This window comes from Oncorhynchus gorbuscha, linkage group LG13 (genome assembly GCF_021184085.1).
Source record: "Oncorhynchus gorbuscha isolate QuinsamMale2020 ecotype Even-year linkage group LG13, OgorEven_v1.0, whole genome shotgun sequence".
NCBI lineage: Eukaryota > Metazoa > Chordata > Actinopteri > Salmoniformes > Salmonidae > Oncorhynchus > Oncorhynchus gorbuscha.
In genome coordinates, this window is record NC_060185.1 from 102,131,843 (window position 1) to 102,149,736 (window position 17,894).

The 17,894-nt window shown below is 44.2% G+C and overlaps 1 protein-coding gene across 1 annotated transcript in view; it reads right to left on the reverse strand.

Annotated features, from left to right (window-relative positions):
• The window catches only part of cysltr1 (cysteinyl leukotriene receptor 1), an 85,900-nt gene extending 76,438 nt beyond the window's left edge, over positions 1-9,462 (reverse strand). The window contains exons 1-3 of the mRNA XM_046296773.1: positions 9,335-9,462; positions 9,168-9,233; positions 8,454-8,560 (exon numbers count right to left, since the gene is read on the reverse strand). The gene's annotated coding sequence lies outside the window, so the exon portion shown is untranslated. The remainder of the gene's footprint in view (positions 1-8,453; positions 8,561-9,167; positions 9,234-9,334) is intronic.
• Positions 9,463-17,894: the final 8,432 nt, after the last annotated feature.

Sequence of the window (17,894 nt, forward strand, 5' to 3'; positions counted from 1 at the left end):
AGGTTAGCTGTAGTCCAGGACACTGGTCCTACTGGTAGTTTATCTACAATGTTAGCTGTAGTCCAGAACACTGTTCCTACTTGTAGTTTATCTACAATGTTAGCTGTAGTCCAGAACACTGTTCCTACTGGTAGTTTAACTACAATGTTAGCTGTAGTCCAGAACACTGTTCCTACTTGTAGTTTATCTACAATGTTATCTGTAGTCCAGAACACTGGTCCTCCTGGTAGTTTACCTACAATGTTAGCTGTAGTCCAGAACACTGGTAGTTTAACCACAATGTTATCTGGAGGCCAGAACACTGGTAGTTTAACTACAATGTTAGCTGGAGGCCAGAACACTGGTCCTCCTGGTAGTTTAACTACAATGTTAGCTGTAGTCAAGAACACTGGTCCTCCTGGTAGTTTAACTACAATGTTAGCTGTAGTCCAGAACACTGGTAGTTTAACTACAATGTTAGCTGTAGTCCAGAACACTGTTCCTCCTGGTAGTTTAACTACAATGTTAGCTGTAGTCCAGAACACTGGTAGTTTAACTACAATGTTAGCTGTAGACCAGGACACTGGTCCTCCTGGTAGTTTACCTACAATGTTAGCTGTAGTCCAGAACACTGGTAGTTTAACTACAATGTTAGCTGTAGTCCAGACCACTGGTAGTTTAACTACAATGTTAGCTGTAGTCCAGAACACTGGTCCTCCTGGAAGTTTAACTACAATGTTAGCTGTAGTCCAGAACACTGGTAGTTTATCTACAATGTTAGCTGTAGTCCAGAACACTGGTCCTCCTGGAAGTTTAACTACAATGTTAGGTGTACTCCAGAACACTGGTCCTCCTGGTAGTTTAACTACAATGTTAGCTGTAGTCCAGAACACTGTTCCTCCTGGTAGTTTAACTACAATGTTAGCTGTAGTCCAGAACACTGGTAGGTTAACTACAATGTTAGCTGTAGTCCAGAACACTGGTAGTTTAACTACAATGTTAGCTGTAGTCCAGATCACTGGTCCTCCTGGTAGTTTAACTACAATGTTAGCTGTAGTCCAGAACACTGGTAGTTTAACTACAATGTTAGCTGTACGTTAAAACACTGGTCCTCCTGGTAGTTTAACTACAATGTTCGCTGTAGGCCAGAACACTGGTAGTTTAACTACAATGTTAGCTGTAGTCCAGAACAATGGTCCTCCTGGTAGTTTAACTACAATGTTAGCTGTAGTCCAGAACACTGGTCCTCCTGGTAGTTTAACTAAAATGTTAGCTTTAGTCCAGAACACTGGTAGTTTAACTACAATGTTAGCTGTAGTCCAGAACACTGGTAGTTTAACTACAATGTTAGCTGTAGTCCAGAACACTGGTAGTTTAACTACAATGTTAGCTGTAGTCCAGAACACTGGTCCTCCTGGTAGTTTAACTACAATGTTAGCTGTAGTCCAAAACACTGGTAGTTTAACTACAATGTTAGGTGTAGTCCAGAACACTGGTAGTTTAACTACAATGTTAGCTGTAGTCCAGAACACTGGTCCTCCTGGTAGTTTAACTACAATGTTAGCTGTAGTCCAGAACACTGTTCTTACCTGTAGTTTACCTACAATGTTAGCTGTAGGCCAGAACACTGTTCCTCCTGGTAGTTTAACTACAATGTTAGCTGTAGTCCAGAACACTGGTCCTCCTGGTAGTTTAACTACAATGTTAGCTGTAGTCCAGAACACTGGTCCTCCTGGTAGTTTAACTACAATGTTAGCTGTAGTCCAGAACACTGGTAGGTTAACTACAATGTTAGCTGTAGTCCAGAACACTGGTAGTTTAACTACAATGTTAGCTGTAGTCCAGATCACTGGTCCTCCTGGAATTTTAACTACAATGTTAGGTGTACTCCAGAACACTGGTCCTCCTGGTAGTTTAACTACAATGTTAGCTGTAGTCCAGAACATTGGTCCTCCTGGTAGTTTAACTACAATGTTAGATGTAGTCCAGAACACTGGTAGTTTAACTACAATGTTAGCTGTAGTCCAGAACACTGGTAGTTTATCTACAATGTTAGCTGTAGTCCAGAACACTGGTCCTCCTGGTCGTTTAACTACAATGTTAGCTGTAGTCCAGAACACTGGTAGTTTAACTACAATGTTAGCTGTAGTCCAGAACACTGGTAGTTTATCTACAATGTTAGCTGTAGACCAGGACACTGGTCCTCCTGGTAGTTTACCTACAATGTTAGCTGTAGTCCAGAACACTGGTAGTTTAACTACAATGTTAGCTGTAGTCCAGACCACTGGTAGTTTAACTACAATGTTAGCTGTAGTCCAGAACACTGGTCCTCCTGGAAGTTTAACTACAATGTTAGCTGTAGTCCAGAACACTGGTAGTTTATCTACAATGTTAGCTGTAGTCCAGAACACTGGTCCTCCTGGAAGTTTAACTGTTAGGTGTACTCCAGAACACTGGTCCTCCTGGTAGTTTAACTACAATGTTAGCTGTAGTCCAGAACACTGGTCCTCCTGGTAGTTTAACTACAATGTTAGCTGTAGTCCAGAACACTGGTAGGTTAACTACAATGTTAGCTGTAGTCCAGAACACTGGTAGTTTAACTACAATGTTAGCTGTAGTCCAGATCACTGGTCCTCCTGGTAGTTTAACTACAATGTTCGCTGTAGGCCAGAACACTGGTAGTTTAACTACAATGTTAGCTGTAGTCCAGAACAATGGTCCTCCTGGTAGTTTAACTACAATGTTAGCTGTAGTCCAGAACACTGGTCCTCCTGGTAGTTTAACTAAAATGTTAGCTTTAGTCCAGAACACTGGTAGTTTAACTACAATGTTAGCTGTAGTCCAGAACACTGGTAGTTTAACTACAATGTTAGCTGTAGTCCAGAACACTGGTAGTTTAACTACAATGTTAGCTGTAGTCCAGAACACTGGTCCTCCTGGTAGTTTAACTACAATGTTAGCTGTAGTCCAAAACACTGGTAGTTTAACTACAATGTTAGCTGTAGTCCAGAACACTGGTAGTTTAACTACAATGTTAGCTGTAGTCCAGAACACTGGTCCTCCTGGTAGTTTAACTACAATGTTAGCTGTAGTCCAGAACACTGTTCTTACCTGTAGTTTACCTACAATGTTAGCTGTAGGCCAGAACACTGTTCCTCTTGGTAGTTTAACTACAATGTTAGCTGTAGTCCAGAACACTGGTCCTCCTGGTAGTTTAACTACAATGTTAGCTGTAGTCCAGAACACTGGTCCTCCTGGTAGTTTAACTACAATGTTAGCTGTAGTCCAGAACACTGGTAGGTTAACTACAATGTTAGCTGTAGTCCAGAACACTGGTAGTTTAACTACAATGTTAGCTGTAGTCCAGATCACTGGTCCTCCTGGAATTTTAACTACAATGTTAGGTGTACTCCAGAACACTGGTCCTCCTGGTAGTTTAACTACAATGTTAGCTGTAGTCCAGAACATTGGTCCTCCTGGTAGTTTAACTACAATGTTAGATGTAGTCCAGAACACTGGTAGTTTAACTACAATGTTAGCTGTAGTCCAGAACACTGGTAGTTTAACTACAATGTTAGCTGTAGTCCAGAACACTGGTCCTCCTGGTCGTTTAACTACAATGTTAGCTGTAGGTTAAAACACTGGTCCTCCTGGTAGTTTAACTACAATGTTCACTGTAGTCCAGAACACTGGTAGTTTAACTACAATGTTAGCTGTAGTCCAGAACACTGGTCCTCCTGGTAGTTTAACTACAATGTTAGCTGTAGTCCAGAACACTGGTCCTCCTGGTAGGTTAACTACAATGTTGGCTGTAGTCCAGAACACTGGTAGTTTAACTACAATGTTAGCCGTAGTCCAGAACACTGGTAGTTTAACTACAATGTTAGCTGTAGTCCAGAACACTGGTCCTCCTGGTAGTTTATCTACATTGATAGCTGTAGTCCAGAACACTGGTAGTTTCACTTCAATGTTAGCTGTAGTCCAGAACACTGGTAGTTTAACTACAATGTTAGCTGTAGTCCAGAACACTGGTCCTCCTGGTAGTTTAACTACAATGTTAGCTGTAGTCCAGAACACTGGTAGTTTAACTACAATGTTAGCTGTAGTCCAGAACACTGGTAGTTTCACTACAATGTTAGCTGTAGTCCAGGACACTGGTCCTACTGGTAGTTTATCTACAATGTTAGCTGTAGTCCAGAACACTGTTCCTACTTGTAGTTTATCTACAATGTTAGCTGTAGTCCAGAACACTGTTCCTACTGGTAGTTTAACTACAATGTTAGCTGTAGTCCAGAACACTGTTCCTACTTGTAGTTTATGTACAATGTTAGCTGTAGTCCAGACCACTGGTAGTTTAACTACAATGTTAGCTGTAGTCCAGAACACTGGTCCTCCTGGAAGTTTAACTACAATGTTAGCTGTAGTCCAGACACTGGTAGTTTATCTACAATGTTAGCTGTAGTCCAGAACACTGGTCCTCCTGGAAGTTTAACTACAATGTTAGGTGTACTCCAGAACACTGGTCCTCCTGGTAGTTTAACTACAATGTTAGCTGTAGCCCAGAACACTGGTCCTCCTGGTAGTTTAACTACAATGTTAGCTGTAGTCCAGAACACTGGTAGGTTAACTACAATGTTAGCTGTAGTCCAGAACACTTGTAGTTTAACTACAATGTTAGCTGTAGTCCAGATCACTGGTCCTCCTGGTAGTTTAACTACAATGTTAGCTGTAGTCCAGAACACTGGTAGTTTAACTACAATGTTAGCTGTAGGTTAAAACACTGGTCCTCCTGGTAGTTTAACTACAATGTTCAGCTGTAGGCCAGAACACTGGTAGTTTAACTACAATGTTAGCTGTAGTCCAGAACAATGGTCCTCCTGGTAGTTTAACTACAATGTTAGCTGTAGTCCAGAACACTGGTAGTTTAACTACAATGTTAGTTGTAGTCCAGAACACTGGTAGTTTAACTACAATGTTAGCTGTAGTCCAGAACACTGGTCCTCCTGGTAGTTTAACTACAATGTTAGCTGTAGTCCAAAACACTGGTAGTTTCACTTCAATGTTAGCTGTAGTCCAGAACACTGGTAGTTTAACTACAATGTTAGCTGTAGTCCAGAACACTGGTCCTCCTGGTAGTTTAACTACAATGTTAGCTGTAGTCCAGAACACTGGTAGTTTAACTACTATGTTAGCTGTAGTCCAGAACACTGGTAGTTTAACTACAATGTTAGCTGTAGTCCAGAACACTGGTCCTCCTGGTAGCTTAACTACAATGTTAGCTGTAGTCCAGAACACTGTTCCTACTTGTAGTTTACCTACAATGTTAGCTGTAGGCCAGAACACTGTTCCTCCTGGTAGTTTAACTACAATGTTAGCTGTAGTCCAGAACACTGGTCCTCCTGGTAGTTTAACTACAATGTTAGCTGTAGTCCAGAACACTGGGCCTCCTGGTAGTTTAACTACAATGTTAGCTGTAGTCCAGAACACTGGTCCTCCTGGTAGTTTAACTACAATGTTAGCTGTAGTCCAGAACACTGGTAGTTTAACTACAATGTTAGCTGTAGTCCAGAACACTGGTAGTTTCACTACAATGTTAGCTGTAGTCCAGGACACTGGTCCTACTGGTAGTTTATCTACAATGTTAGCTGTAGTCCAGAACACTGTTCCTACTTGTAGTTTATCTACAATGTTAGCTGTAGTCCAGAACACTGTTCCTACTGGTAGTTTAACTACAATGTTAGCTGTAGTCCAGAACACTGGTCCTCCTGGTAGTTTAACTACAATGTTAGCTGTAGTCCAGAACACTGGTAGTTTAACTACAATGTTAGCTGTAGACCAGGACACTGGTCCTCCTGGTAGTTTATCTACAATGTTAGCTGTAGTCCAGAACACTGGTCCTCCTGGTAGTTTAACTACAATGTTAGCTGTAGTCCAGAACACTGGTCCTCCTGGTAGTTTAACTACAATGTTAGCTGTAGTCCAGAACACTGGTAGTTTAACTACAATGTTAGCTGTAGTCCAGAACACTGGTCCTCCTGGTAGTTTAACTACAATGTTAGCTGTAGTCCAAAACACTGGTCGTCCTGGTAGTTTAACTACAATGTTAGCTGTAGTCCAGAACACTGGTAGTTTCACTACTATGTTAGCTGTAGTCCAGAACACTGGTACTCCTGGTAGTTTAACTACAATGTTAGCTGTAGTCCAGAACACTGGTAGTTTAACTACAATGTTAGCTGTAGTCCAGAACACTGTTCCTACTTGTAGTTTATCTACAATGTTAGCTGTAGTCCAGAACACTGTTCCTACTTGTAGTTTATCTACAATGTTAGCTGTAGTCCAGAACACTGTTCCTACTGGTAGTTTAACTACAATGTTAGCTGTAGTCCAGAACACTGGTCCTCCCGGTAGTTTAACTACAATGTTAGCTGTAGGCCAGTACACTGGTCCTCCTGGTAGTTTAACTACAATGTTAGCTGTAGTCCAGAACACTGTTCCTACTGGTAGATTAACTACAATGTTAGCTGGAGGCCAGACCACTGGTCCTCCTGGTAGTTTAACTACAAGGTTAGCTGTAGGCCAGAACACTGGTCCTCCTGGTAGATTAACTACAATGTTAGCTGTAGTCCAGGACACTGGTCCTACTGGTAGTTTAACTACAATGTTAGCTGTAGTCAAGAACACTGGTCCTACTGAAAGTTTAACTACAATATTAGCTGTAGTCAAGAACACTGTTCCTACTTGTAGTTTATCTACAATGTTAGCTGTAGTCCAGAACACTGGTAGTTTAACTACAATGTTAGCTGTAGTCCAGAACACTGGTCCTCCTGGTAGTTTAACTACAATGTTTGCTGTAGTCCAGAACACTGGTAGTTTAACTACAATGTTAGCTGTAGTCCAGAACACTGGTAGTTTATCTACAATGTTAGCTGTAGTCCAGAACACTGTTCCTACTGGTAGTCTAACTACAATGTTAGCTGTAGTCCAGAACACTGGTCCTCCTGGTAGTGTATCTACAATGTTAGCTGTAGTCCAGAACACTGGTCCTCCTGGTAGTTTAACTACAATGTTAGCTGTAGTCCAGAACACTGTTCCTACTTGTAGTTTATCTACAATGTTAGCTGTAGTCCAGAACACTGTTCCTACTGGTAGTTTAACTACAATGTTAGCTGTAGTCCAGAACACTGGTCCTCCCGGTAGTTTAACTACAATGTTAGCTGTAGTCCAGAACACTGGTAGTTTAACTACAATTTTAGCTGTAGTCCAGAACACTGGTCCTCCTGGTAGTTTAACTACAATGTTAGCTGTAGGCCAGAACACTGTTCCTCCTGGTAATTTAACTATAATGTTAGCTGTAGGCCAAAACACTGGTAGTTTAACTGCAATGTTAGCTGTAGTCCAGAACACTGTTCCTCCTGGTAATTTAACTATAATGTTAGCTGTAGTCCAGAACACTGGTAGTTTAACTGCAATGTTAGCTGTAGTCCAGAACACTGTTCCTCCTGGAAGTTTAACTACAATGTTAGTTGTAATTCCAGAACACTGGTCCTCCTGGTCGTTTAACTTCAATGTTAATGTTATTAATTTTCTGCTCTGGTAGCCTGGAATGTTCCTCTACAGGGAGTAGCTCCAACTCCTGGTAAAGAGAATGTCTTGGTTCCATCAATACCTTTTGGGCTTTTTCTATCATAAATTACCTCCAGACCTGACTGCTTGACCCCTAGCGCCTTCATTAATGACCTCCAGACCTGACTGCTTGACCCCTAGCACCTTACTAGCAAAGCTAACAATTCTCCGTAACATTCTTAAAGCGCCAATCATTAGTTGAAACAATAACAAAGCCGTCTCCCCAACACTGTTTCAGTAAAAAGCAGGGGGATGGGCCTGGAGAAATGGAACCACTATCAAATTCAAAGACACAGGTATGGATGCAAGGACTGACCATGATATCAACAGTATAGGTTTAACAATATCTTAAGGCTATATAGATGTGTTTACATTTGCTTTTGTTTATAAACATTGGAGTAAAACAAGCTAATATTTTGGGTTTTGATGAGGTACGATTGTAGAACTAAGCTCATGAGGCACTTATAAGTTATATTCTTCAAGAATCAAAGGGAATATACAGTATCATTAATTTTTATGTCCAAAAATGGATGCAGAAAAATGGAAAAAATGGATGCAGAAACTGCTGATTGGTCTGAGTTCAGCTCCAGCTCTCTGATAACAGAGTTTTGCTCTCTGCTGTAAAACCACCAATCAGATATCAGCAGGGTTCTGCTCTCTAGTGTATGGACGTGTGCTGATGAAAGACCAGGCCAATTCCAAATGCCTAGCATTTGGCAGACCGTACCCAATACACATCTTCTCTCCCTGTGTATTTTCCCTTTTGTGAATAACTTATCTCAATTTCAAGGATAACATGTCATGCTTTGTATCATTATGTAGGGAACATTATGGCCTGAACAATGACCTACCTTTCCCGATTGTACAAGAGATTTATATTTTCAAAACAATAATGAAGATGGTTCTTCTCCCTCCTCAAGAGAGGTCCAGTTTGAGAGGGCCAGCAGGATAAGGGAGGCTGAGAGAGAGAAAGAGAGAGGTTCAGCAGAATAAGGGAGGATAAGAGAGGCTGAAAGAGAGAGAGAGAGAGAGAGAGAAGAGAGAAAGAGAGAGGTTCAGCAGAATAAGGGAGGATAAGAGAGGCTGAGAGAGAGAGGTTCAGCAGAATAAGGGAGGATAAGACAGACGGACAGACGGACGCATAACAAAGATGTGTTCAGATGATGATATCTGATTGGTGGTTTTACAGCAGAGAGCATAACCCTGTTGATATCTAATTGGTGGTTATACAGCAGTGCGGCAACGTGTCATTTTACTATCATATGTTGAACAATGTTGAACATACTTTTACTGTCTGTCTATAATGCTGAACTGTGGCCCTTCACACCTATGTACGATACCAATACTTGTCTGTCTGTCTGTCTGTCTGTCTGTCTGTCCCAGGTCAGACTCACACATCTTCCCTTTCTTATCGCACACATGTAGCCCACACGAACACCTGTTTATACAAACCTATCTGTTTACTAACACTGTGTGTGAACCAGTAAGCATTGCTCTCTAGATGTTGACACATTTATGGCCTTGAATAGACCTACAATGATCTGATCGCTGCTCAGACACTTTACCTGCTGCTGATGAAGAAGTTGTGTTTAAGGGTTTCCTATTGAAGTCAGCAGGACCACAAGGGAGCCCTGTTCAAGAAGGGCAGCTCAATCAATGGTAAATATGAAGTAACTCATTTAATTCCATTCCGTATACAGAGGTTTGTTCATATAGACAGAGAGTTTCTTACCGTAACCTGCAGAATATTGCCTGATAGATGACAGAACCTGCTGCTCTGCTTCAGCCTCTGAGTACTGCTGCTGTGGGATACACTCAGACTCCTCCCTCTCCCTCTCCCTCTCCCTCTCCCACTGTCTCACTGTCTCACTGTCTCACTGTCTCACTGTCTCTCTCTCTCTCTCTCTCTCTCTCTCTCTCTCTCTCTCTCTCTCTCTCTCTCTCTCTCTCTCTCTCTCTCTCTCTCTCTCTCTCTCTCTCTCTCTCTCTCTCTCTCTCACACACACACACTCTTTCGCTCTCACACGTTTTCTCGGACTCTCTGTGTTTTTGTTGTAATAATGTTGAGTGATGATGCCTGTCGGAGGGAGGGAGACCACACAGTAACATCAATAAAGTTCTTTACAGTAAATTGATGATGACCTCAGCATCTGTTATTATAGCAGATAATCCCATGTCAATAATCTCCTGCAAAACCCACTTCTAGAGAAGAATGAAAAGACAAGATGTCCAGTGTGTGAGGGCATCATCAATTTACTGTAAAGATCTTTATGGATGTCCCCTCCCTCCCTTTGCCAGCCTGTCAACCAGTCAAGCAGCCAGTCAGTCAGCCAGTCAGCCATTCAAGCAGCCAGTTATCCAGTCAGCCAGTCTGTCAGTAAAGAAGCCAGCCAGCCAGTCAAAGTCAGTCAGTCTGTTAAGCAGCCAGTCAGCCAGTCAGTTTCTTCACACCATATGTATTAAGCCAGATTAACCCGTTTCTTCAGTCTGGTCTGGTCTGGTCTGGTCTGTCTGTCTGTCTATTGAACCGACGTCATCCATGAAACTCGAAACTGCATCTGCCCACTCAGAAAAATCCTAAGCATTAGTTATGGTAGTTAACTTGTTCACGCTACCAGGTTCCCCAAGGCCTCCCCCACGCTCAACTCAAAAGATGGCACACAGAATGCAAAAATATTCTTAAAAATATTTAACCTCCACACATTAACAAGTCCAATAGCTCAAATGAAAGATAAACACCTTGTTCATCTACCCAGCGAGTCAGATTTCTAAAATGTTTTACCGCGAAAACATAGCACATATTTATGTCAAACCACCACCAAAGACACAGGCGATATGTAGCCATTTTGTCGAACAAAAGATGCAATCACAAACGCAGGATTAAAAGAAAAATAATTCACTAACCTTCAGATGACAGTAATAGGACATGTTACACAGTACATTTATGTTTTTTTCAATAATATGCTATTTATATCCATAAATCACCGTTTACATTGACGCCATGTTCAGAAAATGCTAAAAAAAAATGTCCGGAGAAATTATATATAACTCCGCCAGATAACAGCAATACACATCATAAACTTTGACTAAATATACATGTTCTACATATAGTTAGAAAGATACAATGCTTCTTAATGCAATCGCTTTGTCACATTTCTTTTTAACGTTACAGAAATCGTTCATTTTTCAATAATCTGAGACGGCGCTCAGACATAAGCAATATTTCTCCGCTATGTTGGAGTCAACAGAAACACAAAATTATCTACATACATATTCCCTTACCTTTGATGGTCTTCGATCATAATGTAGTGGAAGAAGTCATACTTACCCAAAACATTGTTTGGTTTCAATTCGTGTGTCTTTGTATTAGCATATGCTGCAAGTTCCAGCTGAAATACGACCAAAAATTACTTCTGGTCACGAACAGTTGCGCATCAAATCTTAAATTACATATTATATGTCGACTAAACTGGTCAAACTAAGTGCAGAATCAAGCTTTAGGATGTTCTAAACGTACAAAACTATTATCTAATCTCTCGGACGAACGTGCTTCTTGGCAGGCTATCTGGAACAAAGGAACGTGTCTCCAAGAAGCGCGCTCCCGTAACCTTGAATTTTCTCACGACACTCAGTCTTTTGCCTACCAAAGGCTCAAAACACGCGGGATTTGCACAATTAAATGCTGTACTGTATGAGGACTTCTAGTGGAAGACATAGAAAGTGTCTCCAGATCCATAGCTGGTTGGGGAGGGTGGGAGCAATGACATCAAAGTTGCCCCAAGTTTGAGGTTCCCAAAAATAGTTTGGGAGATTGCCTGCCCTGTGAGTTCTGCTATACTTACAGACATAATTCAAACGGTTTTAGAAGCTTCAGAGTGTTTTCTATCAAATAATTATTATATGCATATAATAGCAATTCTGGACAGATTTTTTTTCAGTTTACTATGGGCACGCAATTCCTCCAAAGGGGGCAGTATTCTGCCTATCCTTAACTGGTTTTAACAGGTCTCAGGTGTGTTCTCAGCTCCACTGCCACCACATCACCCCCTGGTAACTCTACTGGCACCACATCACCCCCTGGTAACTCTACTGGTAACTCTACTGGCACCACGTACACCCTGGTAACTCCACTGGCACCACACCACCCACTGGTAACTCTACTGACACTGACACTGGCACCCACCCCTGGTAACTCTACTGGCACCACATTACCCCCTGGTAACTCCACTGGCACCACATTACCCCCTGGTAACTCTACTGGCACCACATTACCCCCTGGTAACTCTACTGGCACCACATTACCCCCTTGTAGCTACACTGGCTCAACACTATACCACCTGCCACCACATCTCCTGCCACCACATCACCTCCTGCCACCACATTACCTCCTGCCACCACATCTCCTGCCACCACATCACCTCCTGCCACCACATTACCTCCTGCCACCACATCACCTCCTGCCACCACATTACCTCCTGCCACCACATCACCTCCTGCCACCACATTACCTCCTGCCACCACATTACCTCCTGCCACCACATCTCCTGCCACCACATCTCCTCCTGCCACCACATCTCCTGCCACCACATTACCTGCTGCCACCACATCACCTCCTGCCACCACATTACCCCTGGTAGCTACACTGCCACCACAACACATCCTGCCACCACACCTCCTGTAACCACATCACCTCCTGCCACCACATTACCTCCTGGTAGTTCCACTGCTACCACATTACCCCCTTGTAGCTTCACTGCTACCACATTACCTCATGGTAGCTCTACTGCTACCACATTACCTCCTGGTAACTCCACTGCTACCACATTACCTCATGGTAGCTCTACTGCTACCACATTACCCCTGGTAGCTACACTGGCACAGCACTATAACTCCTGCCACCACATCCCCTCCTGCCACCACATCACCTCCTGGTAGATCCACTGGCACCAATCTAAACCCTGGTAGCTCCATTGGCACCACATTACCCCTTGGTAGCTCCAATGGCACCACTTCACCTTCTGCCACCACATTACCTCCTTGTCACTCAGCTGGCACCACATTACCCCCTGGTAGCTCCATTTCCATCATATTACCCACTGGTAGCTTCACTGGCACCACATCTCCTCCTGCCACCACATTACCTCCTGCCACCACATCTCCTCCTGCCACCACATTACCTCCTGCCACCACATTACCTCCTGCCACCACATCTCCTCCTGCCACCACATTACCTCCTGCCACCACATCACCTCCTGCCACCACATTACCTCCTGCCACCACATTACCTCCTGCCACCACATTACCTCCTGCCACCACATCACCTCCTGCCACCACATTACCTCCTGCCACCACATTACCTCCTGCCACCACATTACCTCCTGCCACCACATTACCTCCTGCCACCACATCACCTCCTGCCACCACATTACCTCCTGCCACCACATCACCTCCTGCCACCACATCTCCTCCTGCCACCACATTACCCCTGGTAGCTACACTGCCTCCACAACACATCCTGCCACCACACCTCCTGTAACCACATCACCTCCTGCCACCACATTACCTCCTGGTAGTTCCACTGCTACCACATTACCTCCTGGTAGCTCCACTGCTACCACATTACCCCTGGTAGCTCCACTGCTACCACATTACCCCTGGTAGCTTCACTGCTACCACATTACCTCATGGTAGCTCTACTGCTACCACATTACCTCCTGGTAACTCCACTGCTACCACATTACCTCATGGTAGCTCAACTGCTACCACATTGCCCCCTGGTAGCTACACTGGCACAACACTATAACTCCTGCCACCACATCCCCTCCTGCTACCACATCACCTCCTGGTAGATCCACTGGCACCAATCTAAATCCTGGTAGCTCCATTGGCACCACATTACCCCTTGGTAGCTCCAATGGCACCACTTCACCTCCTGCCAGAATATCACCTCATGTCACCACATTACTCCCCTGGTAGATCAACTGCCACTTCATTACTAACCCATTCCACAGGCACCACATCCCCTCCTGCCACCACATTACCTCCTCGTCACTCAGCTGGCACCACATTACCCCCTGGTAGCTCCATTTCCATCATATTACCCACTGGTAGCTTCACTGGCACCACATCTCCTCCTGCCACCACATCTCCTGCCACCACATTACCTCCTGCCACCACATTACCTCCTTCCACCACATCTCCTGCCACCACATTACCTCCTGCCACCACATAAACCTCCTGCCACCACATTACCTCATGCCACCACATTACCTCCTGCCACCACATTACCTCCTTCCACCACATCTCCTGCCACCACATTACCTCCTTCCACCACATTACCTCCTGCCACCACATAAACCTCCTGCCACCACATTACCTCATGCCACCACATTACCTCCTGCCACCACATTACCTCCTTCCACCACATCTCCTGCCACCACATTACGTCCTGCCACCACATCTCCTGCCACCACATTACCTCCTTCCACCACATCTCCTGCCACCACATTACCTCATGCCACCACATTACGTCCTGCCACCACATTACCTCCTGCCACCACATTACCTCCTTCCACCACATCTCCTGCCACCACATTACCTCATACCACCACATTACGTCCTGCCACCACATTACCTCCTGCTACCACATTACCTCCTGGTAGCTCCACTGGCACCACATTACCCCCTGGTAACTCCACTGGCACCACATTACCTCCTGGTAGCTCCACTGGCACCACATTACCCCCTGGTAACTCCACTGGCACCACATTACCTCCTGGTAGCTCCACTGGCACCACATTACCTCCTGGTAGCTCCACTGGCACCACATTACCTCCTGGTAGCTCCACTAGCACCACATTACCTCCTGGTAGCTCCACTGGCACCACATTACCTCCTGGTAGCCCCACATTACCCCTGGTAGCACCACATTACCTCCTTGTAGCTCCACTGGCACCACATTACCTCCTGGTAGCTCCACTGGCACCACATTACCTCCTGGTAGCTCCACTGGCACCACATTACCTCCTGGTAGCTCCACTAGCACCACATTACCTCCTGGTAGCTCCACTGGCACCACATTACCTCCTGGTAGCTCCACTAGCACCACATTACCTCCTGGTAGCTCCACTGGCACCACATTACCTCCTGATAGCTCCACATTACCTCCTAGTAGCTCCACATTACCTCCTTGTAGCGCCACTGGCACGATATATCCTCCTGGTAGCGCTACATTACCTCCTGGTAGCCTCACTGACACCACATTACCTCCTGGTAGCACCACTGGCACAACATTACCCCCTGGTAGCACCAGTTTACCCCCACACAACAGTGGTAGGCTTGATTACCAACAACGACGAGACGGCCTACAGAGAGGAGGTGAGGGCCCTCGGAGTGTGGTGTCAGGAAAATAACCTCACACTCAACGTCAACAAAACTAAGGAGATGATTGTGGACTTCAGGAAACAGCAGAGGGAACACCCCCCTATCCACATCGATGGAACAGTAGTGGAGAGGGTAGCAAGTTTTAAGTTCCTCGGCATACACATCACAGACAAACTGAATTGGTCCACTCACACTGACAGCGTCGTGAAGAAGGCGCAGCAGCGCCTCTTCAACCTCAGGAGGCTGAAGAAATTCGGCTTGTCACCAAAAGCACTCACAAACTTCTACAGATGCACAATCGAGAGCATCCTGGCGGGCTGTATCACCGCCTGGTACGGCAACTGCTCCGCCCTCAACCGTAAGGCTCTCCAGAGGGTAGTGAGGTCTGCACAACGCATCACCGGGGGCAAACTACCTGCCCTCCAGGACACCTACACCACCCAATGTTACAGGAAGGCCATAAAGATCATCAAGGACCTAAACCACCCGAACCACTGCCTGTTCACCCCGCTATCATCCAGAAGGCGAGGTCAGTACAGGTGCATCAAAGCTGGGACCGAGAGACTGAAAAACAGCTTCTATCTCAAGGCCATCAGACTGTTAAACAGCCACCACTAACATTGAGTGGCTGCTGCCAACACACTGTCATTGACACTGACCCAACTCCAGCCACATTAATAATGGGAATTGATGGGAAATGATGTAAATATATCACTAGCCACTTTAAACAATGCTACCTTATATAATGTACTTACCCTACATTATTCATCTCATATGCATACGTATATACTGTACTCTACATCATCGACTGCATCCTTATGTAATACATGTATCACTAGCCACTTAACTATGCCACTTTGTTTACTTTGTCTACATACTCATCTCACATGTATATACTGTACTCGATACCATCTACTGTATGCTGCTCTGTACCATCACTCATTCATATATCCTTATGTACATATTCTTTATCCCCTTACACTGTGTATAAGACAGTAGTTTTGGAATTGTTAGTTAAATTACTTGTTGGTTATCACTGCATTGTCGGAACTAGAAGCACAAGCATTTCGCTACACTCGCATTAACATCTGCTAACCATGTGTATGTGACAAATAAAATTTGATTTGATTTGGTAGCACCACTGGCACAACATTACCCCCTGGTAGCGCCACGTTACACCCTGGTAGCACCACATTGCCCCCTGGTAGTACCACATAACCCCTGGTAGCACCATATTACCTCCTGGTAGCGCCACATTACCCCTGGTAGCACCACATTACCTCCTGGTAGCTCCACTGGCACCACATTTGGCAGAGGGGTGAGAACACTCAAACATCCAGATCAGATATGGGACATAACCTCATATTGTGTTCTCATGAGTAGGTCTTTGGCATGTTGCCCTGTATGTACTCCACTTAACTTAACTACTCTACAAAGGCAATGCAGTAAATACATAAAATATTTAACTGCGAAATCTGTCCAGTCAAAGATACATGTTTTATTCTGATTGTCTGGCTTGTTTTTATGTCAGGAAACTAAATACCAACAGGACATTACAACCGATTGGCAGTTTTTGCCCTTTGCAGCACAGTAAGGTTGTTGACATGGTGTTCTGCTCAGCCGGTATTTATCCTACTTAGCTTCTGACCTGGTCCGGGTACAACACAACCTTCTGACCTGGGCTGGGATTCAAGTGGTTAGAAGGACATTTCCTCTTAATGAGTTGCTGTGTGTTGGCTACAGTACTTAGAGGATGTTAGGTCATGGAGTAGCAGATACAGAGGAAATGAGAAACCAGTTTTCTGTTGTGGAAAGTGATAATTCAGTTACAACTCAGTCTTACAGAGAGACAACTGTTATACAGTTATACATCCCAGGGAGGGGGAGGTAGGGACAGAGAGCCTTAACACTCAGGCTGACTGGCACCCAGGACCAACAGCAACATTACAGTAATGAGCATTATTATACAAACATGATTAGTGTATAAGTGGTTTACTCCATCGGAAGACAGTGTGTGGTTATAGGTCTCAGTGGATCTCTAGTGGCAGCAATGGGGAGATTCTCAATTTTACAAAAGTACGTCCTCTCCTCTCTCCTACCTGACCCAGAAATGTGGTCAAATGGTTGAGGAGAGATTCAATTAGTTAGTAGGCGAATCGAGGAGTGTTCTCACCTCCTCCCGCTAAGGAAGCATATCAGTATCCTAGCTGAGTCCTTCACGTAAGAGTTTTTGAAAAACCCCTTTGAATCAACTGTTGTGTACTTGGAAAAGAAAAGCATGTACACTACCGTTCAAAAGTTTGGGGTCATGTAGAAATGTCCTTGTTTTTGTCCATAATAATAACATCAAATTGATCAGAAATACAGTGTAGATATTGTTAATGTTGTAAATGACTATTGTACATGTTTTATCTATGTAATATCTACATAGGTGTACAGATGCTCATTATCAGCAACCATCACTCCTATGTTCCAATGTCATGATGTGTTAGCTAATCCAAGTTGATAATTTTAAAAGGCTAATTGATCATTAGGAAACTGTTTTGCAATTATGTTAGCACAGCTGAAAACTCAGTCTATTTTTGTTCTGAGAAATGAAGGCTATTCCATGCGAGAAATTGCCAAGAAAGTGAAGATGTCGTACAACGCTGTGTACTACTCCCTTCACAGAACCGCACAAACTGGCTTTAACCAGAATAGAAAGAGGAATGGGAGGCCCTGGTGCACATCTGAGCAAGAGGACAAGTACATTAGTGTCTAGTTTCAGAAACAGACACCTCACAAGTCCTCAACTGGCAGCTTCATTAAATAGTATGCTCAAAACACCAGTCTCAAAGTCAACAGTGAAGAGGCGACTCCGGTATGCTGGCCTTCTAGGCAGAGTTCCTCTGCCCAGTGTCGGTGTTCTT